The sequence below is a fragment of the Bos grunniens genome, chromosome 9 (assembly GCF_055505025.1).
Source record: "Bos grunniens cultivar Pamir isolate PY7600 chromosome 9, Bosgru_T2T1.0, whole genome shotgun sequence".
Taxonomy (NCBI): Eukaryota; Metazoa; Chordata; class Mammalia; order Artiodactyla; family Bovidae; genus Bos; species Bos grunniens.
Window position 1 is genome coordinate 23,444,241 of NC_141173.1, and position 26,629 is coordinate 23,470,869.

Here is a 26,629-nt window from a genome sequence, read left to right on the forward strand (position 1 = left end):
GAACACTGGAGTGGGTTGCCATTTCCTTCTCCAATGCATGAAAGTGGAAAATGAAAGTGAAGTCGCTCAGTCGTGTCCGACTCTTAGCGACCCCATGGACTGCAGCCCACCAGGCTTCCCCGTCCCTGGGATTCTCCAGGCAAGAACACTGGAGTGGGTTGCCATTTCCTTCTCCAATGCATGAAAGTGAAAAATGAAAGTGAAGTCGCTCAGTCGTGTCCGACTCTTAGCGACCCCATGGACTGCAGCCTACCAGGCTCCTCCATCCATGGGATTTTCCAGGCAAGAGTACTGGGGTGGGGTGCCATTGCCTTCTCCATTTAAAAGCTGAAGGTAAGACAAATCATTCTTATCAACCAACACCAGTTTGACGTGGACAATCACTGGCATTCAAGTTTAAGTAGAAAATATTAAGCTTACTTAATGTTCACTCTCGTTATCTTCCCAAATTAGCTGAGCAGACAGATTTTTTTTTTTTGGTGTTGTTTTTTGTTTTTGTGGGACAGTGTCCCTCCTTTGGGACTTGTGTTCCATGAACATATTTGGAAAATTCAGCTCATTGGAAGACAGCAAGTTTTGGCCAATGGTTCAAAAAGAACTAGTGCAATACAGAGCTCCTAATGCTATTTATGTGAGGACACTGCTGTCCCAGGCAATTGGAGCACAAAAGAGGAGGTAGCTTCATACTACATCACTCACACCAGGGGAGAACAGAAATGCCTTCACCAAGATGTAAAAATAATCGCTATCTTTAATTCCCCGTAAGACACTATGAATAAGTACTTTTTATTTTTTAAGTTTGAGCATCTATATCATTTATAGGCATATGAAAGATAATTTTTGGAAGGAGAACACTTGCTGGTAACCCATACAGCTTCAAGAAGACTTTTCTTAAGTAGAATTAATTAAAATTTGGAGGAAAGGAAACAGAAATTGATATCAGGTCATGTCCTTAACATGTCCTGCTTAAAAGATTTGTTTCGAACATTCAGCCCAAGAAAGGAACCTGCTATTTTAAATTATTTTTTCTTTAGTAATTCCAGATTTCAATTCAAACATGTAACTCACTTTCGCAACTGAGTTCTTGAAGAACCTCTGTCAAGAAGGAAATCTTGGTTAGATAAGTGAATCTCAGATATTTATAGTCCTTATATTTCTTTTTTTTTTTTTTTTAAAGGAAACAGGTTACAAAAAAGAGGGAAAATGAAAGATGGTTCCTTTAAGAAATGAACAAAGAAGAAAGAGAGGTTCCCAATGACAAGCAGCAAACTGAAGGAAATAGCTAGCTTCAGAATGTTAATACCATTACCGCAAATTAGTTTTAATATGAGTAATTAATCAACTTTTGTCACTTTTTGTGATATATTTTATGTGAGGTCCATCCTTTGCTGTACTCCTTCAAGTTTAAAAGCCTCAGGCTTTTAGAACTCGACTTATGACATTGGCAAGGCCCTTTTTATAGACTAATGAACATGCCAAGAATATCAAGCCAACAAAATGGTACCATTTTTTCAGTTTTCAAGAACTTTTCCATGCCCACTTCAGGCCCCTTTTACTCTCTGGCCCTTTCTCCTCAGATATTACTCAGCTCACTGGAGGGACCGGCTTGTGTTTTTTTAATTGATACATGGTTGATTTACAAGGCTGTGTTAATTTCAAGTGTATAGCAAAGTGAATCAGTTACACATATACATATGTCCACTCTTTAGATTCTTTTCCCATTACAGAGTACTGAGTTGACTTCCCTGTGCTTATTAGTTACCTATTTTATATACAGTAGTTTGTATATGTCAATCTGTCAATCCTGATTGCCCCATTTATCCCTTCCCCTCCCCCTCCTCAGTAAATATACATGTGTTTTCTATATCTGTGACTCTGTATTTTATAAATAAAATTTCACCTTCTGGGATCAGTGATGAAGGGAAATGATGTCTCATTAGGCAAGTTTCCCTTTGTGTAAACTCTCCTTCCAGAACCTTTTAGTGAATTCAAGATAATTTAATCTCAGTGAATGTGGATTCAAGTCTATAAGCAAAGGGCCACTTTGGATTGGGGCGAAATGTTAACAGATTTCAGCAGGTCTTCCTCTGGCTGCCAGTCACATGATCCACACAAGGACTGGGGGGATCTGGAATACTCAGTTCTGGCTTTAAATTACTCCTGCTACTAACCTGCTTCCTTCTCTCTTAAAGTTTAATTACCAATACAGAAGAACCTATACTCACAGGCTGCAACTTCTGTGCATCGAGATGAAAAACTTTCCTATTTCTTGAACCTAATTCAGCAGGAGAGTCTTACTAGGGGGGAGGTTTTTTAAATTTGATTTACCAGTATTTCCTTTATATATGTAACTGTGCTCATTATGGAAATTAAGAAAAAGAGAAAGGAGTAAAAATATCATCACTCATGGTACACCAGAATTAACATGAAGTTGTTTCTTCAGATCCTTTTTCTCCTGTAACTTGTGTTTCACTATCATACTTCCATGGAGAATAAGCATCATCAAATAAAGTGTGTGTTAGTTGCTCTGTCGTGTCTGACTCTTTGTGATCCCATGGACTGTAGCCCACCAGGATCCTCTGTCCATGGGATTCTCTAGGCAAGAATACTGGAGTGGGTAGCAATTCCCTTCTCCAGTGGATCTTCCCGAGCAAAGGATCGAACCTGGGTCTTCTGCATGCAAGCAGATTCTTTACCTTCTGAGACACCAGGGAAGCCCACTGAGGCCAGGGAAGCATTGTTGAGACCATAGTGAATTCTGACCAACTGTACTTTACTGTGTCAGGCTCCCCTGTCCTCTGACACTTCACACATAGTGGGAGCCACTGGGTCACCCCACTAGTGTGGAGACAGGACTTGGGGCCCCACGGTGGGGCACAGCTTTGATTTTTCTCACCATCAAGCAGGGCAGACAGAAAAGATGAGGTGTACTTATCAGAAAAGGTGAAGCTAAACTTTTAGCCCTCTCTTCTCTGCTCTCCAACTCCATGACTGCTTCTTCGCCCACACTCAGTCTTCTTCCCCTTTCCCAGGCAATGAATGTCCTCTGCCCCCATGAAGGACACTCAGGGCCACAGGCTGCTTCAAAGCCAACCATCAATTAGCCAAACCTCTGCCCTTGTGGTTGGTGTAGGCAGGTCTCCATGGCCACTTGAGTCACTTGAGAAGCTCTGTACAAATGAATCCTAAAATGCTTCCTTCCTTCACAGTAATCTCAGAGATTTATCTGTCACCAAGAGGAAAACATAAACCTTTCTGCTATTGCTTTCTACTCCCAGTGTAGCTGCCTTTACCACGCTTCTCAGAAAGTAAACTCTGAGTGAAAAATAAAATTTCAGTCTTAACGTAGACTTTCACATTGAATGGTTTTAAATTCTTATTCAAGAGACTAACTTAAAATTGAACTGTGCAAACACAAACAAGCAGAATGTGAAAGGAGAAACTAAACAATGAATAAGTGTGGGAACATGGGTCCCACCTCATTAATCTAAAGAATGCCACACAAAGCATAAATGCTTTATTTATCTAACTAGAAAAGATTTTAATTGTGTATTTCATGCCAGCCCTGGCTAGGATGGGGAAGACCTGCTGGGCATACATACATACATATATATATATATATATATTACTGGTAGGAGGAGTTTGATAAAAGCAATTTCCAAAATACAAATTTGGGAATTTGTCTTCAGAGTAGAAACTACACACACACCATCAGTTTCAGGATAGCACACAATGGTGGGCCAAGAAGATGCGACATCAACTGCCCCTTCAAATAGAGCCACTGGCGGTCTGATGCTGGCCTATAACTGTTTTGTTGTTGTTTAGTCGCTAACTGTCCCCTGGAGAAGGAAATGGCAATGCATCCCAGTGTTCTTGCTTGGAGAGTCACATGGACAGAGGAGACTGACAGGCTACAGTCCATGGGGTCGCAAGAGTCGGACATGACTGAAGTCACATAGCACAACACAAATAAAAACATGCATCATATCTGACCCCCAAAAAGTGGAAACTACACACAATCTGACCCCCTGATTTCACTTGTGAACCTAAGGATATAATTACTATTGATAGTATGTATGGAGATGTATACCCTCAACAGTTGATAACAAAAACTGGAAACATATTCAGCAATAAAGCAGTTATAAGATACTGTATCGTCACTCAGCAGAATGTTCAATAGCCATTAATAAGATGTGAAAAAAGGTTTGCCAAGATGGAAAAAAGCTAGTTCCAAAGTAATACACACAATGTAAAGCTATTTTTGTGAAAAAAAAAAAAAATACTTTTGTGGAAACACAAACATCTAGAAAAGGGTCCGGAAGAGTCACCAGCGTTTATCTCAGAGTGAGGTGGGATGGAGTCAAGGCAGGAGGGCCACATGTAATGACAGGTGAGCGGCTGGGACGTGCTTGGTGCATATTCTAATTCTACCACTGTGAGAATTATAGCCACTTGCTTACAAATTCCTTATCTGCAAAATAGGGGTCATGCTACTTATTAAGGCTTGGGAAGGGATTAAATGAGATGGTGCTCGCAAAGTACAAAGTTTAATACCTCATACAAATAGATACTGATAGAATTATAAAATTTTTATGTATAATTTTCAATTTTCTCTGATGAATATGTATTACTTCTCTAATCAAACAGGCACTGCAGAAAACTGTAAACAAATGCAAAATTCTAATTAATGATATCCATGCTTAATTACTCAGGAGGGTAGTGTACTGATATCAGTGTATTCTGAAATGCGTCAAAAATGAGGTGGATTGATGGTGGGTATACAGATATTTATTGTGAAATTCTTTCAACTTTGTTATATGTTTGAAAGTGTTTATAATAAAAATGTGGAGAAAAGGATGCTTCATCTTAAATGTATTACCTTCTTATTTACATAAGTAAAATATTCATTTTAACAAAGAATATAATAAAGACATATACAAATAATAAGTATCTCCCCAACATACTCTTCAGCAATTCCTTCCTCCTCTCAGATACTTTTGGTATCCTTCCACATCTTTATGCTCATAAATTTAAAGGAAGCTTTTTATAGGATCACACTGCTCACATTACTTGGCAATCTGTGCTCTGTACACTTAAAAAAGTAACTTTTAGTGGATTTAATAGACAGCATAAGAATTATGATCAGCAGTGCTGTAATAACTGTGTATGTGGACAGATGGTTACTAGACTTATCATTGTGATCATTTCATAATGTCTGAAAATGTCAGATCACTATGTAGTACACCTGAAACTAACATATGTCAACATAGTTTAGTTGAAAAGTAACTTCTGTTTAAAAAATGAGGTCCACCTCTTACTAATGGACTTGTAAGTCACACATTTTTTATAGATAAGATAGCAGTGAGAATATGGCTTCCTCACATATTTGATCTTTATTATTGCTTAAGATTTAAGAAGACTTCATAGCAAGATACTTGGTTTTTAAATTGCATGCTTTTATATTAAAATACAACATAACTGGGTATCTGAGTCCCACCATCCAGCTAGGACTCTCCACCCACCTTCTCCCTCAGATTGCGAGCCCACTCACCTCGTCCCATATGGGTGGGAACATCACCACCATTATAGCTGAAGCCATTTCCTGGAACCACTCACTACTCCAGCCCAAGTTAGACAGGAAAATTTAGCTGAGATTCACATGCCTCTGAATATGCATAACCATACTTCCTATTCACATTTTCACACACAATGTGAAGAAAAACAAATAAGAGCAATAAACCTGCATCAGTGTAATTTGAATAATGAATTGTTACATTCACCCCACAGAAGAAGAATGAACCCTACTCAGAATTTTCTTGTGATGTCAAGACTGATGATTACATATAAGACCAAGAGGATTTCTAGGAAACATGGAAAAGGGACTGCAACTTCCCCAAATTTAATTATTTTACAGTGTCCTTAAGTTGATAATTTGTGGAGGATGAAACCGGACAAAATTAAAGGACCCTTTGTCCAAAATAATAGCTGCAGAGCCGTTGTTATTTAATCAGATGCTCAATCTAGATTTGAGATGAACAGATATTACAAACATGTACATCAGAAATGTGTAAGGAAAAAAAAGAAAGCAAAAGATAGTGCCTTATTTTTTAAGGCATGAATACTTCACCAAAATCACCAAAAATACAGATGAACCTGCGTGAAAATACTGTAAGAGAATCAGCTTTCAATGATTCATGAGAAGAATCCATTGAGGTTTTGATTGGAATTGCACTGAATTTATACACCAACTGGAGAAGACATGGTATCTCCAATAATGAATCTCCTTACGTATGAACACAGTTAATCTCTTCATTCAGGTCTTCATTTAATGCCTCATTTATCACTTTCATTATATATTAAAGATACACTGTTTTATACTTCTCCATATAGACTTTGATGGCAGCCCACTCCAGTACTCTTGCCTGGAAAATCCCATGGATGGAGGAGCCTGGTGGGCTACAGTCCATGGGGTCGCTAAGAGTCGGACACGACTGAGTGACTTCACTTTCACTTTTCCCTTTCATGCATTGGAGAAGGAAACGGCAACCCACTCCAGTGTTCTTGCCTGGAGAATCCCAGGGACGGGGGAGCCTGGTGGGCTGCCGTCTATGGGGTCGCACAGAGTCGGACATGACTGAAGCGACTTAGCAGCAGCAGCAGCATATAAACTTTGTATATCTTTTATTAATTCCTGAGCACTTGATATTTTCTTACCCTTGCCAGATATTTTCTAGGTATTTGTTGCTGGTGTAAAAAGTTGGCTTTTTAAAGTTGGTATACAGTTGGCTTTTATACAATAATCTTATACCCATCCATCTTGTTCAATTCTATTATTTCTAATAAATTGCTTTTACATTCTTTTTGGTTTTCTACAAAAAATGAACAGGCCTCCCTGGGGGCTCAGGTGGCCCAGTGGTAAAGAACCCACCTGCCAGTGAAGAAGATGCTGGAGACTGGGGTTTTGATCCCTGGGTCAGAAAGATACCCTGAAGGAGGAAATGGCAACCCACTCCAGTATTCTTGCCTGGGAAATCCCATGGACAGAGCAGCCTGGTGAACTACAGTCCATGGGGTCACAAGAGTTGGACATAACTTAGCGACTAAACCACCATCACCACAAAAAAATGATCCCATCTGCTGCTGCTGCTAAGTCGCTTCAGTCGTGTCCGACTCCTAACGACCCCATGGACTGAAGCCCACCAGGCTCCTCCGTCCATGGGATTTTCCAGGCAACAGTACTGGAGTGGGGTGCCATTGCCTTCTCCATCCCATCTGCTAATAAGACATTTTTATTAAAAACAAAAATTTAGCCACAAAAAGGAGCATAGAGTTTCATAGGATATCCCTGAAAAAAAAATTCAAACACTTGTTGCTAATCTAGGCATTAAATAATTTTATACCTCACGTCTCTTTTGAATTTTGAACCATTTCACATATAATATTTTGTTTTGAAAACAATACAAACTTTAAGGTAGTTAAAATGTGACTAAAGAGCTAGGCAAGTCACAGGCCCTCTGGGCCTCAGTTTCCCACGTGCCAAGTGCCTTTAACTGGATTAAATCCAAAGTTACTGATCCAAGGCCCTTGAGTTAAATCTAGCTTGTAGACATGTTATGTTAGGCCCTCACAGTGGATTTTTTGGTTTATCTAGTTGCCAACATTAAAGAAACAGGTTTCAGTTACAAGTTTCGGCTTCTAACTTTCTCATAAAGTCTGGCCACCAGAGAACTGAACATGGGCACCCTTCCCACAGACCAGGTGGGGCCCCCGCGGTCTGCCAGAGCCTCATCCAGTGGGCTTTGGTCATTCCATGTCACCTGTCCTTGCAGCCATCTGACTTTTCAACCCCTCGAGGACAGGTACTTGGCCCCTCCCTGACATGGCATGATCACTATATATGGTCTGAGAAACCATCTACACAAAATGTGTGTGTCTGTGTGTTTCAGTTAGCTGATAAGCAGATACCATCTAAGGGAACAACAGCCAACTGGTAAATGTTTTTTTTTAAAGAGGAAAATTATTAATGACTCTATTAATAAAGTGTATAGTGAGCTGGAAAACTTATCTTACAATTCAGATTTGTTTTAAAAAAAAAATGGGCCTATGATTTTATCTATAATTGATCTTGCTCTTGAGAGTCATCCATCATTAAGCTGCAGGGAGGGAACAAGTTGTTTGGTCCCATTCAGTAATCTTGATCCAGCAGTTCAATACGTGTCCATAAGGAACTCAGACTTGGCTTATGTAAGTCAGTAAAATAAAGTCTTTCAGCGCCCTTTCCTCCTCTGCTCCAGAACGGTGTCTGAGCATGTGGGCAAAGGAGTATAGACAGCTCGGTAACCGTGTGGCCTCACTCAGGGAGCGAGACCTGGCCCCCTGTCCACGTATTTGACTATGAGCTGTTTGTAGAGGCTACTAAGGTGAGGTTGGTCTGGTCTTGCCTCCCCTGGCCTTCTGTTCTCTGTGGCTCATGTTAAGAATTGGCAATGTTTGGGATTGGCATTCTCACAATCTTTTCCTTCTCAGTTGGGCCAAAACTCTCGGATTTTTCCTTCAGAAACAGCCCCACTTCAACTCTCACAACCTTCACCCACAAGTCTGGCCACGATTCCCATCAGTCACCCGTCCAAGGGTCACTCCACAGCCACGAATGATTCAATTCCCCTTGAAATGCAATCTTCCTCTTGATGACTCTCCAGCCAGATTCTTGCTACTTTGAGATTCCTCCACACACAGGGGATCTGGGGACTCAATGAACCTAAACGCAAAGGTCTCCCTGGGCTGGGAGGGCAAGTCTTGCCTTGACAATGGGTGCTTAGCATGTTACTGGATGGATAGTTGTTTCTAAACCTTTTCAGTAAGAGAGATAGGAAAAATAAAATTTTAAAGATAGAATACATCATGATTCTATACTGGTCTCTCCAGTTCAATTCTGGTCTATACATTGTACTTAATCTCACCAGTCTGATAACTGCATTCTTTTTTTTCCCAGACTGAAAACTTTATTTCTGAATAACACCACAAAATCCCATGGATGGAGGAGCCTGGTAGGCAGCAGTTCATGGGGTCGCGAAGAGTCGGACACAACTGAAGCGACTTAGCAGCAGCAGCAAAATATATATACAATATACACATATAAGATTTGGGATAAAAATACCAAAGTTACCAACAATATGCTTATTTAAAGTGTTTTTTAAACTTCAGTTCTGTCCTTAGGGTATATCCTAATAGGATGTGATCAAACTACAGAGTTTTACAGTTACATGAATTAGTTTCTATTATGCCACCAACTGCATAAACAGGTTCATTTGCTTCCAATTTTTGAGAATGCTTTTGTAATATTTTTAGAATTATGTAGAATATCCATATGGTTCCAAATCCAAATATAAACCAAGTTTACAAACTAAATTTCAATAAGTCTAGTTTCTTCCCCCATCATCTCCACTCTGCTTCTTCCTACCCCTTGCTGCCTTTTAGTTTTTTGTCTTCCAACTTTTAATACAGTATATTCATAGTTTCCCAAAAGTTCTTATATAAAAGGGACATGCCATTCTGTGTACTTTAGACTGAACATTTTAAACACATTTGTACATAGAATTTTCGGTCAAAAAGTCACTCTATAGATTACACAGTCAAGCCCCGAATCCTAAAGAAGAAGAAACTAGAGGTCTGGAAATTTCAAATCACTTGCCAATGACTTTCAGCTGACTGCTAGAGCTGGGACTCAAATTTCCACCTCTTGGCTCTCTACCCTGTATACTTTACTCTCAGTAAATAGCTATAATCAGTGGTTTCTTCATAAGTTGAAATAATAATCTGAAGCAAAATTTAAAGAAGTATGAACATCTAGATACAACCCTTCAATTCATTTTATTCTCTCGGTTTTTATTTGGCTCAACTCAAATTCCACATTTAATAAATATGAGCGGATCAATCCACCCTTAGAGTTAGCATCTTCCAAAAATGTGACTGCCAAATGCTTTATGCTTTAGCAACTGCATTAGTTAGCAAAGAGCCTGCACACTTTCTTCTGCTTTTTTCTTTTTGATCAAAAAACTGTTGATAATACTGATTTTTCCCTACCTAGTCCTAATCACTCCATTCTTGCTATCCTGGGGAGGAATTGGCAGTTCTGTTCTGCATTACCTGGTAGCCTCTGTGAGAGGGGATCAGGCAGATGGAGAAGCCCTGTGATTGGTGTTATACTCCTAGAAAACCTGGCCTCTCGGTCTTTGCTAGTTTAGAGTACAGGGTGGTAAACACTGCCACCTCTTTTTATATTGTCTATGGACTATGAATGATTTTAACGTTTTAAAACACTTGTAAAACTAGAAGTACTGGGTTGGCCAAAAAGTTTGCTTGAGCTTTTCCAAGATGTTACAAAAAAAACCCATTTTTGGTCAACCCAATATTTGTTGTTGTTCAGTGACTAAGTCATGTCTGACTCTTTGCACCTCCATGGACTGCAGCACACCAGGGTTCCCAATCCTTCACTTTATCCTGGAATTTGCTCAAACTCATGCCCAATGAGTCAGTGATGCCAATGTTTGTTAGAACTCCACCATGCTCATTCACTTAGACATTGTCTAGGCTCTTTTGCCCTCTAACAGTAGAATTAAGTAGTGGCAGTGAAGACCTATGACCTGCAAAGCCCAAAATATTTACAAACACTTTGCCAATCCTTGCTTTAGAAGATTCTTCCTTTATCCCTTCTATTACTTCGTAAATTACACACCATCAATTCTCCTGGCTGAGTCACTCTCAGAAATGACTCTTAAAAGCTAAGTTTTATAATGGCCATATCCCTTGTTCTTACCCATTAAAGCATCATCCATCTTTCTATCAGTGTACTTATATTAATTCAACAAACATCAGTTGAGCACTAAATGTGTGTTCATTGTATACCTAAGGATCCCAGGTTTCCTTATTCTGCCCAGGAAATGTATTCCTCATAATCCCTTTATTACCACCTGTCAGAAGATCACAATTTCAGGTCTGGATCCCACCTGCTGTTCTTCCAAATAAATGGGGCCTGAGTGGACCACCCACAGCTATACTCCCCACTATATGTGTTTATAGATCTCATGACTAATAACTGCAAACTCATCAATGCTTTCTGAAAACTGAAAGAAAATGTTCTTTTCTGTTGTTATACCCAAATCAAACCACCCAAACTGAAACTGCCTACTTAGCTTTTGGTATTCTTCAAGTATGATAGCTTTTAGTCCTTCAATTATAACCCATTTCCTCAAAGACATGTCCAAGTATCACATTGCTTGTGTCAAATGTGCTGCCTGGATTAGTCAGCCTTCTCTCTAATGAAGATCTTTGTCTGTGGGTCTTTATTGTCCTTTCCCATAATCTGCTTTCCCTCTGTCCACCAGGTATGTTTTAATAACTTTAATCTAAAAGGCAAGGGACTAGACTGCTTTATCCTATGTGTATGTAGAGATCACTGTCAGATACCCCTTCATCCTGCTGCTGCTGCTGCTAAGTCGCTTCAGTAGTGTCCGACTCTTCGCGACCCCATGGACTGCACCCTGCTAGGCTCCTCCATCCATTGGATTTTCCAGACAAGAGTACTGGAGTGGGGTGCCATTGCCTTCTCTGACCCCTTCATCCTACCCATCTATAAAATGCAAATCTTCAGGCACTCTCTAAGACAAAGCATTCCTCCCTACACTTTAAGAACAGGCAAGGTTTTGCCCAAGAAGATGACTTATTGTAGGAGCAGAATAAAAGGCCAGTATATCCCAAAGTTATATGTTAATTTTTATCCTGAAGGCAAAACTTTTTACAGTATCTAAAAGGGTAAGTCTTCGTTTTTTGTTTTTTTTTTTCAAAGAAGAATCTTAAGTCTATTTTCTCTGGACACAGTACTTTATAGTTAGGTTTCCACTGATATTTGAACTTAGGTCTCCCACATTGCAGGTGGATCCTTTACAGACTGAGCCACCAGGGAAACTCATTGATATTTAATGTGTAGATAATTATCAGAAGACTTTTTTAATAGAAAAGCCACAAGATATATAAAGTATAAGATAGGTTTTTATGCTTAAGTAAAATATAAGTATTTACTACAATTCAACCGAGTCTGATAGCAACTTTCAGCACCTTCTCAGTGAGAACCTAGCATAGATCCCTAACTATGCAAAGGTTGTAAACTTTAACATATAAAGATTTGCCTGGGGAATTTGTTTAAAAATACAGATTTACTGAAAATCAAAACCACAATGAGGCATCAGCTTACACTAGTCAGAATGGCCATATCATAAAAAAAGTCAGTAAGTAATAAATGCTGGAGAGGATATGAAGAAAAAGGAACCTTCTACACTGCTGGTGAGAATGTAAATTGGTGCAGCCACTATGGAGAAGAATATGAGGATTCCTTAAAAAACTCAAAATTGAGTTACTGTATAATCCAACAATCCCATTCCTGGGCATATATTCAGAGAAAACACAGATTGAAAAAGATACATGCACCCCAGTCTTCATGGTGGCACTATTTATAACAGCCAAGACACTGAAGCAACCTAAGTGTCCATCAACAGAGAATGGATAAAGATGACATACACACATACAATGGAATATTACTCAGCTCGCGCACACACACACACACACACACACACACACGATGGAATATTACTTGGCCATTAAAAAGAATGAAATAATGTCATTTGCTGCAACATGGATGGCACTAGAGAATACCGTATTAAGTGAAATCAGGGAAAGACAAATATTATATGACATCACTTATATGTGGAATGTAAAAAATAATACAAATGGATTCATGTACAAAACAGAAGTAGAGTTACAAACAAAAAACAAACTAATGGTTACAGAAGGGAAAGGGGCGGGGGTAAATTAGGAGTATGAGGTTAACAGATACAAACTACTATACATGAAACATATAAGCAACAAGAATTTACTGTATAGCATGGGGAACTATATTCAGTATCTTGTAACAACCTATAATGGAAAATAATCTGAAAGATATATAACAGAATGACTTTGTTGTACATTTGAAACTAATGCAATATTGTAAATCAACTGAACTTCAATTCAAAAAAATACAGATTTCTTGTTCTGACAGAGATTCCAATTCATTAGGTTCAAAGGGGACCCAGTAATCAGTTTTATTAATAGCTCTGACCTCCCATCCCCCAAGGCACACACACACACATAAACAAATGCACACATGCCATCTACACTGGCACCAGCACTACCGCCTAACAACACCAGGATATTCTGACACTGATTAAGACTGATCTGGTCTTTCAGAAACATTGAAACAAAGGGATTGCTTCTTTAGTTTCACTGAGCCCATCTTAAACTATGCTTCCAACATTCACTAACAAGAGAAAAGATGAACTCATCCTAAAAAAGTCTCTTTTTCATTTTTCATGAAAATCAGGCTTCAGCCGGGCCACAGTATCATAAGGAAAAGCAGCCTGGTCTTTAAGCACAAGTATCAGAGAACAATTTTCTTCCTCCCCACATTAAGTATTCTGAAAACTGGAACTCCTCAGACTTTTATTTCAAACGTAACCACTTTGCAGCTTGCTTCCAATGTCATGGAGTATCAATACCAATCTCTACTCCCTTCAAAATCTCTACTCTCCTTCAAAAATGTGCAAACAAACATACAGCTAGACTTTGCCCCTCCATGATTCAGGATCCATGGGCAAATTCAGATGGTCCAAGGCAGCACTCTCCAACAGAACTATGATGACGTTCTGTATCTGCGCTAATATGATAGCCATTAGCCACATGTAGCGACTGAGTTCTTAAATGTTACTAGTGTAAATGAAGACAATTTTTAATTTTACTTAATCCTCATCAATTTAAATTTAAAGGTCACATATGGCTAAGTGGCTACTTTACTGAACAGTTTGTATCTAAGGTCATTCATTCATAAAATGAATAAAGTCATTCAGTCAACATAAATAAAGTTAAAATACAGGTTATAATGATTGATTTACAGGTAGTAATTATATCCATTCCCTCTTGGAAGCTCCTAGGGTCAAACCTGGTTTTTACTCATTTTTTTAAAAAAATTTTTTATTTTTAATTGAAGGACAACTGCTTTACAATATTGTGTTGGTTTTTAACTTTCTTAGAGCAACCACAACTTTCAAGATTCCATCAAGTGAAAACTCAAAAACCACCTTGTCAAATCAGTGTATCACCAAAGCACATGCATGGTTTATAAAATCAAACAGAGCAAAACAAAAAGCACCGTGCACTCAACTGCCCTTCTAATCTCCCTTCTCAGGAAACCTCTTTTACCTCCAGCAGTCTTCTATCACTTACCTCCTTATTTCTAAGTAATGGTGCTTATTGCTGCTGTTGTTCAGTCGCCCAGTCACGTCTGACTCTTTGTGACCCCATGGACTGCAGCACACCAGGTCTCTCCATCCCTCAGCATCTCCCAAAGTTTGCCCAAGTTCATGTCCATTGCATCAGTGTTGCCATCCAGCCATCTCATCCTCTGACACCCTTAATTCAAAACACTGACTTCCTATTGTGATTGGTAGGGTTTCTAGCTGTCTTTAAATGCCCATCTTGCTTCCTCACTTTCCTAATAGTTATATCACACTTTTAAAATTCCTATTTCATGTTTTCGTTATTATAACATAATAATCTAGAAGTATATAAATATAATCCACCGCTAAGCCATGATATACACCATGATTACATTTCTTCTCTGGTGCTTTCTGTTTTCCCCTGGAGTTACTGCCTCGTCCTCTTTCTCTTCTTCATTTTCTTGCTTTTATTTGAAACTAGGCTAAAAGTTCATATATCTTCCAACAACTCTAAATGTTTCTTGTGGATCTTTCAAACAGTCAAACCTGGCAGATGAACCAGGAACCACACCCATGGACTCTTTATTCCATACCCCCAAACCCCTGCCCCACCATTTCAATCTAGTCAGTTCGTTCTCTGGGCCGGATTTATAGCTAGAGCCCTGGGAATTTGCTTTGCTTCTCTCCTGGATCACATGTCAGGATATTTTCTCAATCTTCTTCATTGACTGGATCATGCCCTTCAGTAGCTGGTCAGGAGAAAAGTTACATGGGTAGTAAATTGTTGGTGTGTGGCTTTGTATGTCTGTGCTGTGCTTAATCACTCAGTCTGACTCTTTGTGACTCCATGGATGGTAGCCCACCAGGCTCCTCTGTCCACGGGGATTCTCCAGGCAAGAATACTAGAGTGGGTAGCCTATCCCTTCTCCAGGAGATCTTCCCAACCCAAAGGTTGAACCCAGGTCTCCTACATTGCAGGCAGCTTCTTTACTGTCTGAGCCACCAGGTAAGCCCAAGAATACTGGAGTGGGTAATCTATCCCTTCTCCAGGGGATCTTCCTGACCCAGGGGTCGAACCTGGGTCTCCTGCATTGCAGGTGAATTCTTTAGCATCTGAACCATCAGGGAAGCCCTTGTGTGTCTGAAATAACTTTATTCTATCCTCACACTGGAATGATAATATAATTGGGTCCAGAATTGGCACAGCAGCTTGGATGGGAGGGGAGTCTGGGGGAGAATGAATATATGTACATGTATTGCTGAGCCCCTTTATTGTCCACCTGAAACAATCACAACATTGTTAACGAGCTGTACTTCAATATAAAATGAAAAGTTAAAAATAAAAGGCATTGGCAAAGAAAACAGACACGAATATGCAAGTATGGAGGAAATAATTTCTCCCAGAATTTTGAAGATTTCCTTCTAGTTTGCAGTATTGTTGAGAGAGCAGGTACCACTCTGATTCAGACTCCTTTATACATGTCTGTTTTTTCCTCTCTGGAAGCTTTTAAAATTATTCCTTGGAAGCTGCTATATAACTCAGGGAGTTCAACCTGGTACTCTGTGACAACCTGGCCAGAGGCGGTGGGGGAGAGGGGTGAGGAGAGAGGTTCAAGAGGTAGGGGAACATATGTATACTTATGGCTGATTCACGTTGTTGCAGGGTAGAAACCAACACAACATTGTAAAGCAAGTATCCTCCAATTAAAAATAAATTTTTAAAAATTATCTCTATTCCTGTTATTCTGAAACTTCCAAATGATGTGCTCAATAAGACGATATTTTTCACTCATTCTGCATGGTATATGATGTACCCTTTTAATCTGAAGACCCATATCCAAGGAGAACTTCTCATATTTTTACTTTGAAAATGTCCTATCACTTTGTTTCCTTTTTATAAAACTCCTATTATTAGAATACTGGACCTTCTATACTACGCCCCTGTCTTAGCTTTTCTCCCTTATTGTCCACTTTTCATTTTTTTCCACAAGCTTGGCTTTTTAATTGTGGTAAAAGTCACATAGTATAGTATATGCATAAAGTAGATAACTAATGAAAGCCTACTGTCCATTTCTTTATTATTTTTTCCTGGGTACTTTCCTTATCTTCCAAATTATGATGAGTATTTTTAATTTCAAGTATCATTTTAAATTTCTAACTGCGCTTTGCCCTGATAGTACTTGTTTTATAGCTCTGCATTTTTATTTCATTAACAATACTGCTGCTGCTGCTAAGTCGCTTCAGTCGTGTCCGACTCTGTGTGACCCCATAGATGGCAGCCCACCAGGCTTCCCGTCCCTGGGATTCTCCAGGCAAGAATACTGGAGTGGGTTGCCATTTCCTTCTCCAATACATGAAAGTGAAAAGTGAAAGTGAAGTCGCTCAGTCGTCCGACTCTTAGCGACCCCATGGACTGCAGCCTACTAGGCTCCTCCGTCCATGGGATTTTCTAGGCAAAAGTACTGGAGTGGGGTGCCATTGCCTTCTCCATTAACAATACTAACTGGAGTTAAATTGTAGGCTTTTTTCTTCTTCAATTCCTTGCACTGCCTCTGTTAGCTCTAATTTTTTTTTTTTTTTTTTTTGACGGGGAGGGATTTTTCATATTTGAGGCTTTCCTATTAATAAATGCCTGATCACTTGTGCATATTTGAGAACAAGGCATTACAATGCTGATTGAAGCCCTGCTATATGGGCAAGCCTTGACAGCTAGTGAACCTCATTGTTAGGGCAATCAGGAGGGGATCCAGCTCTTTCATTGAGACGCCAACATCTTTACTTATGACTTTCCTAGGAGAGAATTCTTTCAGTTGTCTCCTTGGGATAGGAATCTGGTGGCTGGTACTCTCAGGTTAGGCCATCAAAGGGCAGTAGCAGCCTCCTTATTAGATGTGCAGTTACTTATATTTCCACTGTCTTTCATCCAGAACAAAATCACAGCCCTCCTCTGTGCTTGGGACCTACAACTCCTAACATCATATCTGAAATTTCTCCAAGAAATGGATCTCTCAAACTCTTATTGGGATATAGGAGTAGTAGTTATATAACTTCTCAGAATGAAGGTAGGGGTTGGAGTCCAACTGTTCCTTAAATAAACATACCTCCTGTTTACAGCCTTCTGACTCTCCCCAACCTGGCACTTCCAATGTCCAAGAATTCCTGGAATTTGGCAGGGTGGATCAACTAGCTTCTCAGTGGTAACCTCGCCCAACTCCACACCCACCCCCACCTTAGATCCGACCGCCTCTTATTTGCTAAAGGGAAAGTGGGTGTGTGCATGTTCAACCATCTACATATATTATAGTTTGGAGTTTCAGGTATTTCCTGACTGGATCAAAGGTAAAGGTAAACCCGTGTAATTTTGCTGCTGCCATTACTGTTCTTGTTTGGTAGCGACTTTTGAGAGAAGACTTTTTACTTTTAGTTCCCATCTTATAACTAAGAGCATGAGTAGTCTTGTCAATATAGGAAAGATTCTTGCTTATTGTTTAAAAAGAAGATAGAAAGTTGTTCTCTTATTAGAAAAATCCTGCCATTTTTATATTTCTTCATATTCTCAGCATGAGGTTTCATCTAAATGATTTCCTTCATTACATGTCTAATACATAAAAAGTAAAAAAAAAAAAAAAAAGCTATGGCAAGAAATCAAGAAAGGAAAGTTCTTTTTGTCTCCGCCAGTTCTTTTAACAATTTGGACTTTAAATATTATCTCCATTAGGTAAGAGAGAGGCTCCAAGATAACACATGTGTGTGCATGCTAAGTCGCTTCATTCATGACTCTGTGCAACCCTATGTGTTGCAGGAGGAAGCCAACTCTGACTCCATGTTGGAAATGGTTTCTTTGATGTGCTTTTTCATTGCTTTTGTTATTATTATCAGACTTAATGGCTTGCCTGGAGGACCCTGCTCCTCTGTTGTTTTTCAGTTGCTCAGGCATGTCCGACTCTTTGAGACCCTGCTGCAGCACACCAAGCTTCCCTTTCCTTCACCATCTCCCAGAGCTTGCTCAAACTCATGTCCATTGAGTCGGTGATGCCATCCAACCGTCTAGTCCTCTGTTGTCCCTTTCTCCTCCTGCCTTCAATCTTTCCCAGCAACAGAGTCCTTTCTAATGAGTCGGCTCTGCTCACAAGGTGGCCAAAGTATTGGAGCTTCAGCATCAGTCCTTCCAATGAATGTTCAGGATTGATTCCCTTCAGGATGGACTGGTTTGATCTCCTGCCCCTCTGCTTGGTTATAAACTAAAGTGCCTTTGTTCAGCTCCTGGAGAGATAGCTTGTCCCTGCCTCCCTGTGAATTAAAGAGAGGAATACACCCCTTCCAAAGGCTGGCCGTTCCCTCGGAGATGTTTTACAAGACTGAAGACCCTTTCTCTTGACTTGCCCAGTGCTTCTCCCCCTCTATTCTGCCTTTTGACTTTATTTCCTCATTGCTTCTTTCTCTCTGATCTATAAAAGAACCTGGTATCCAGACCCCAATAAGATGGTCATTTTGAGGCGCTAGCCTGCCATCTTCTGTGTCAGCGGCTTTCTGAATAAAGCCTCTTTCCTTGCCTCAATACCTCGTCTCTCAGATTCATTGTCCTGTTGCGCGGTGAGCAGAGTGAGCTTGGACTCAGCAACATATGGACTGTAGCCCACCAGGCTCCTCTGTCCATGAGATTCTCCAGGTGAGAATACTAGAGTGGATTGTCATGCCCTCCTCCAGGGGATCTTCCTGACCCAAGGAGCAAACCCACATTGCTGACGTCTCCTGCACTGGCAGGCATGTTCTTTACCACTAGTGTCACCTGGGAAGCTGAGATAATACATAAATCCAAAGTTTTTAAGGAGATTATGCCAAGAGAAGCTAATACCTGCATAGAAGAATGGGGGCTTTGAACCCAAAGTTTTGTTTTTGAAACACCAAGGAGAAAAAGGAAAATAACGTGGAAATAAAAACAGGATTTAGCAAGCGAGATAGGAACCAAACTTTGCCCAATTGTCTGTTTCACAGTATTTTCGATGCTATAGTCAAAGAACAGAAGCACAGCCATCTTCTCCTGATAAGCAAAAGCCTATCTGACACAAAGACTCTCACTCATACCTTGCTGCCACCATGCTTCAAACTGCATTCTGGATCACATCTCTCCTCATTTGGCTGCCATTCATCAGGACCCCCTCTCACTTCCTTCATCTGAAAAACTTCCCACCTTGTGAGTCCTGTTGAGAGGCTGTGCTCTCTCCTATTATCCAGACTCAGCCCATCAGTGTCTCACTCTCCTGAGCCAAGGGCACTGGCATTGCACCAAATCAGGTGCACCTGCTCCAGCCAGCCATGTGCCAGAGCCAGGATCATGGAGAGAGGGGAAGTCACTCCTGCAGCGGTGGTTGTGGCAGCAAGATCAGGCTCCCTAGCCGCAGAGGCGGTGTGTGGAGCTCTGGGCCAGCAGGGTCCACTCAGGAATCCAAGTGTGGCCCCTCACACTCTGCAGCTGTGCTGTCAGGGCCCCATGGCCACAGAGCCCAAGCCAGACTCGCAGCAGTTCTATGACCCACGATCCTTTTGATAAATGTCCTCTCTGCTCAAGTCAGCTGTAACTGAGACTGAGATATGCAGGTTTCATATATTGATGGTTGAAATAACTGAAGGTACAAATCTTGATCTATGAAATGACACCAAATCCTACAGGCAGGCGGGTAGTGCCATCTATATAAACACTATAGACAGGTAGATGTTTCTTTGGGTATCATGAGTTTATCAGTTAGAATCCTTTAAGCCTGTGTTTTCAGAGTTCTACTCCAAGGGGGAAAAAAAGGCTAATATTCTTCTAATCTTGCAGATTTCAGGGACCAGACTCAAGGTTCTTGTTGGGACACATGAGAATCAAACTTAGCAAGCTAGCTAGCCTTCCTCATCATCATAACCACCCAGACCTAGTCCTCAGACACCAGTGTGCTTAAGGACTTCCTGAGTCTATACACCTGCCTTCAAAATGCACATTCACGCCAGAGAGAGAGAGGGAGAGTGCACACATACTCAGGGAGGTGGTTAATAGCTGTGGGAATCATATCTGAGCTCTCTTTTAATTAAGCAAAGCTAGTGACAGCCGGTGCCTTTTTAAAGCAGTATCCAGGTGGTGGTTTCAGGTATCATTACTATAAATAAAGGAAGCATAAGTTTCAGGGAATCAGAGGTTAAATTCCTGAGAGCATTTTATTTTCTACTTGGGATTTTAAATAAGCAACCAAGAAAAGAAGAGAGAGGCAAAGGAGAAATTTTTCTCAATAATAAACAAATAGCTATTTTACAGAAATTTAAATAAAATACTGAGAATTAACTCAATGCAGCAAACACTTCTGGAGGGAGGAGGGCAATGACATTGATGATACCCCATTAGAAGCTGAAGAAATCTAGGGCTTTGGCCCCTCTTTACCTCAGACTGATCATCTGGGTGACAGTCAGTGGGTAAATCGAAGGGAGATGTGAAAATAAGAAGATATGTAAGTATGATAAAGGCAGCATGTTGTAAATCAAAAGAGGCGTGGCAGGAAAGATACTTTCGTTTGTTTTCAATTGTCTCGCTCTCATTCCCACTCAAACGTGCCACCCTGGGGATCTTCACACAGTGAAGCTGAGGTGAACATTGCTGCAGGGGATAGGGGGAATCTGTCTAGAATAAAGGCACAGCCCCGCTATGATTTTTTTTCCCCCAAGGGTTCACAATAGACACAAAAATGGCCAGCTTTCAATTACAAGAACCAGACACGAAAGAAAAAGCATTTTCCCAGAAATCTCAAAGATGGGCTTTGAAATAACCGTCGGCCCAGCACAGAGGACTAGACTGTAGGGTTTTAACTTCCAACAGAGGAGGGAGGTGGCAGGAAAGGGCAGGGATTCAAGGAAAGCCCAGCCTGAGGCCCGAGGAGGAAATTTAGGAACGGAAGAGAGTCGAGATGTTTCTGTCCTGGGCACCCGAGGACTCAAAGCCTGGGGTGGGGAGGGAGGATTCGGGAACAGGTAGGTTGAGAATTCCAGAATGCAGGAGACCTGAGCCTCGCTTCCTTCAGGAGCCCTTGGAGGAGACCTCCTCACTGCGTGAGCTGGGCTGTCCTGGGAAGCAGGGAAGAGTTGGGAACAACTTGAGTTTAAACTGAAAGAGGCTGAGAGAAACCCCCTCAAGCACAAAGTGGAAGCAATTAAAAAAGACCTTTGAAGTCCTTTCAGAGGAGCATGAAGGCCTCTGAGAAGAAACAACTCCTGGGCATGTGAGGAGTCCCTGAACCTGACGATGCTGTGTGGTATGGGAACGGGACCCCCAGCAAAGGCTGCCAGACCAGGAGACTGTGGGGTCACCGAGGAGCCTCACAGGATCAGTGGCCCTGGTGAGGGCAGAGCTGAGAGAGAAGATGGCCAAAAGAGAGCAGATGGCCAGCAACGCCAGCCACAGGCACCTCCAGAGCAGGCACAGTGAGAACGCCAGTTCACAGAACGCCAACCGGGTACACCTACCTGCCTGCCCGCACCATGAGGTCTCCCTGTCCTTCAGCCACGCGGCCACCCGAGCTCCTTCCTGGCTGCAGGGAGAGAGAAGGGAGAACGCTTATGCAGCTACACCAACCCTGAGAGGGGTCATGAACCCTGACTGAATTTCAGTCCCGATTTAATTAGTGATTGAGGAAACCTGAAGTGGTTAAATCAAGTGTTTTCTATAGGTGACTGGTGGCTAATGAGTTCGTTAGATTCATTTCTGGGAAACCACTGCTATTTCTACATAGAGGCTGTGTGTACCCAGGTACAAAGGTACGTACCAAATGCAGTGGTGAAATTGAAGGAAGAAGACAGTGTATTAAGGTGGGGGTCAGAGCAGGCTTAGACCAGTATTTTTGACAGGGTTTTTTAAAAACCGTGGCTCAGTGAATTTATGGACTTCTGACAAGTAGAAATGAGGTGGTGGCACTGCCGATGGCAGAAAGAGGTGGATCAAAGCCTAGGAAATGGGAGGAGGTGGGAAATGTTCAGGGCAAAAAAAAATGATGGTCCAATTTGGCAGGAACCTAATTTCCCTTTGAAAATTCCACACACGCTCTGCCAGAGCCCTGTGCTTTGCGCCTCAGTGACGGGAAGCATTTTATAAACATCTCCGGTAGGAAATATACTCTCAGCTGAGTGATGTCTGGAAACATACGCCCGTTCCTTAGAAGCCCTGTTGCCTCTGTCTGCTTCCTGTCCCTTCTTGCAAATGTAGTAAACAGACTTGCCACCAAATGATGCCTCTAGTGGGAAATCCTTAGGGTTAGCAGCCATCCATATTTCATCCTTTCATCAGATGCTAGGAAAGCTTTCTTTCACTTTTCTGCCTGCCCTTATTCCTTGGATGGAGGCATGGATGCTACAAGGAAGGTGATGGTTCACTGGTTGTGAGGTGGGGTCCAAGTGTTTTTATCCTGACAAATCTCCAAAGGTGATCCAGCCTTCCTTTTTATACTCTCCTTGCTTCCCACTCCTTTACAGAAATTTAGAACATCCTCTGGTACCTATTTGGTATCAATAACCACTGGTGAATGAATGAATGAGTTGACAGGCACACCCACCTATTTTTTGAACTGTAGTGTGTAATGAACTGTAATAAACAAGTCCTCAGCAAGAGGACTTGTTAAAATACAGATTATAAGGACTTTCCTGGAGGTCAAGCAGCTAAGACTCCCTGGTCCCAAAGCAGGGGTCCAGGGTTTGATCCCTATCAGGGAACTAGATCCCATATGCTGCAACTAAGAGTTGGCATGCCTCAACAAAGATGGAAGACCCTTCCGTCCATGTACCAAATAAGACCTGGCACAGCCAAATAAGCAAGTAAATAAAACCAGATTGTTGGGTCCACCTGAAGAGTTTGATTCAGGGAGCCTGGAGTAGGGGCTGAGAACAACCCACTTCCCCCTGCCCCCCGACCCCTGCCAGGTGATACTTCTGCAGTTGGTGGGAAAGGGGGTATGCTTTGAGAACCACTGGTCTAGAGCAACATGGAAATCCCCAGAATACTTCTACCACAACCCAGCACTTATTGGTACCTTTAAATGTTTTGATTGCCATCTTCCTGGAAGCTTTAGAAAAAGTTGTGTCCCTATGTTTTCTTACATAAATTATCAGAGCAACTTAACTGCATAAATTATATGCAGTTGGAAACAGTTTCTGGAAGATATAGAATTTTGCTTAAGAATTCCAGGAATTAGAGACTTCTGAATAAAATGTGAATTATCTTTTTCCACTCAAGGGTTGATGTCTTAACGATGCAATAAAATAAAAAAGCCATAGGGCTTCTATCATTTTAGCTTGGATTCAGTTCAGTTCAGTTCAGTCACTCGGCCGTGTCCGACTCTTTGCAACCCCATGAATCGCAGCACGCCAGGCCTCCCTATCCATCACCAACTCCCGGAGTTCACTCAGACTCATGTCCATCGAGTCAGTGATGCCATCCAGCCATCTCATCCTCTGTCATCCTCTTCTCCTCCTGCCCCCAATCCCTCCCAGCATCAGAGTCTTTTCCAATGAGTCAACTCTTGGCATGAGGTGGCCAAAGTACTGGAGTTTCAGCTTCAGCATCATTCCTTCCAAAGGAATCCCATGGCTGATCTCCTCTAGAATGGACTGGTTGGATGTCCTTGCAGTCCAAGGGACTCTCAAGAGTCTTCTCCAACACCACAGTTTAAAAGCATCAATTCTTCGGCACTCAGTGTTCTTCACAGTCCAACTCTCACATCCATATGTGACCACTGGAAAAACCATAGCCTTGACTAGACGGATCTTTGTTGGCAAAGTAATGTCTCTGCTTTTCAATATGCTACCTAGGTTGGTCATAACTTTTTTTCCAAGGAGTAAGCGTCTTTTAATTTCATGGCTGCAATCACCATCTGCAGTGGGCTCCAAAATTGGAGCCCAAAAAGATAAAGTCTGACACTGTTTCCACCGTTTCCCCATCTATTTCCCATGAAGTGATGGGACCGGATGCCATGATCTTTGTTTTCTGAATGTTGAGCTTTAAGCCAACTTTTTCACTCTCCTCTTTCACTTTCATCAAGAGGCTTTTTAGTTCCTCTTCACTTTCTGCCATAAGGGTGGTGTCATCTGCATATCTGAGGTTATTGATATGTCTCCCAGCAATCTTGATTCCAGCTTGTGCTTCTGATTAGCCTTCTTTAATTTCACAACAAAGCAAAAATCAAGCCACCTCTTCTGGAGTGATTGGCGACTGTATAAAGAAGAATGTTTCTGTCTGTTACCTGGAGGAGAATCCATTTTGAGAATCTGAAACTGCTCTATTATCCTTTTATCCCGACAGATAAAAACAAAACAAAACTGTTTTCACATTATGTCAAGTACCCACAAGGGGCCTAGTTTTTGACTAGTTTACCAGGCCCTGTAACATGTCTAGAATTGCTCAAGTAAGAAAATCTTCTGTTTAAAAAAAAAAAAAGGAGGTGTTCTTTTTTAAAAACTTTTAAACACTAAAGTTTAATGTTCACATTAGGCCATTGGTTTCCTTGGGAAGATTATTCTTGAACTTTCCTAATCCATATTTCCAATTCTATTAGTTATTTATAGAGTCAAAGACACCCAAATTCTGAATTACTGTAAATAAAAAGGATATATTTTATAATTGTGCATATAGTGTTTGCCATGTGGATTCTCACTGCTCAGAAATTTAAATGATCAAACACCCTTGTTCCTGTAAGCTTCATGAGAGCTATTAATTCCAATTACACCTATCTAAATATATATTACAGAATTCAGATAAACAATATTTGATCTACAAAGTCATGCCTTTTTCTCTCTTGGAGCCAGACTGCAGATGAAATTTTCAATAATATGTTTGACATAGCTCTAAACAACACAGCTCCTCAAATTTATCTGCAAGTCTGATTTTGATATAGTCCTACAGTCAACAAAAATGAGGCTTATAAGGGCAGAAAGTATCATTTATCTGCAGAAGTGTTCACTGACCTGGCCTTTTTATTAAAAGTCTTTTATTTAGGTTAACATGATTTCTTCCAGACTGAGACCTCAGCTTCAGATTTCTTTTCCTTGCTGTATTTTATAAGACACGCAAAACTGAATACTCTCGTATGTAATTATTATTATTTGTAATTGCAGGTTGTATTTTGCATGCTGATTGCTCCCTGCTGCTCCAGTGTTCCATGAGTATGTGTAATTTTACCTGATACTCTAATTATACATTAGGGAATTTTCCATTTATCTGCCAATGGGTTACTTTATCAAAATACAGGCAGGCATAGATATCAGAGGCCTTCGTAGCAATGGCAAAAACAAAGCTTGATTAAATTACTTTTAGGAAACGCAAACTCACCCTGTTTTCACCTAATTTGGTAGAAATTCACCAGGCAGAGGTGGGTAGAGGTCAGGGGAGGGAACAGACACAGAGCTCAGACTCATCAGCACAGATGAGGGTGAAGATAAGGAAGATGCTGGCAAGTGAGCAACAGGAACAAGAAGGGCACAATATGGTTGTAGGTTTGGGAGGCAAGGGTGTAGGATGCATGTGATGGCCAGGGCCAGGTGAGCATGCGAGGGCACTTGGCAGACTTTTGGGCGGAGGGGAGGAAGAGGGTGTGAAATTGGTACGTCTAAGTAGAAAGTAAGACAATCAAAGTTAGATTCAGGGCCTGGCAGCCAAGGCTACAAATTAAAACTAATGGAGATACAAGAAACTGAAGATGGAGACAGAACAGACAATCCGTTTTGACTCTCCTAATGAGCCCTAATTAACAGCTCTGGCTGAAAACCTCGCACGACAGAACACAACCACCTCAAGAGCAGCTTGAAGAAACTGTCAGGATGCACATCAGCTGTTAGCCAAGTGAGGGCTTGAGCTTCCTTTAGCCAGTTATCTTTTATTGTGTGGGTAAATGATCAAAGGTGTGCATCTGAATCACAAACAAGTAAACAAGAATGTAAAAAAAGGAAAAAAAAAGTACGAACTGTATTTATGTTACTAGCAGCAACCTTCCTTAGGAAGGGTTAAAATTAGCATTTCAGGAGATCCCGTTACTAAGTGTTTAGAACCATCTCTGCATAAAATTTTTAATTCTTCAGGCAAACAAGCAGGCTAGATGTAGAAAAGCCCACCAGCTGCCCTATAAGTCAATTTTACCTGGTCTTCAGAAATGAATGAATGTTGGATCCAAGCCTTACATTAGTGACCCTCACCCTGGTGGCATATTAGAGGAAAATTCTGATTTAAATTCTGGATTCTGATTTAAATTCTGATAAATACTGAGCATGAGCATCAGTATTTCTTAGAAACTCCTCTGGTAAATGTAAGGGTTGAG

General features: G+C 40.9%; 1 long non-coding RNA gene across 1 annotated transcript in view; it reads right to left on the reverse strand.

Moving 5' to 3' along the window:
* The window catches only part of LOC147365674 (uncharacterized), a 90,561-nt gene extending 68,532 nt beyond the window's left edge, over positions 1 to 22,029 (reverse strand). The window contains exon 1 of the long non-coding RNA XR_015132651.1: positions 21,798 to 22,029. This is a non-coding gene — a long non-coding RNA (uncharacterized LOC147365674). The remainder of the gene's footprint in view (positions 1 to 21,797) is intronic.
* Between the last annotated feature and the right edge of the window lie 4,600 nt (positions 22,030 to 26,629).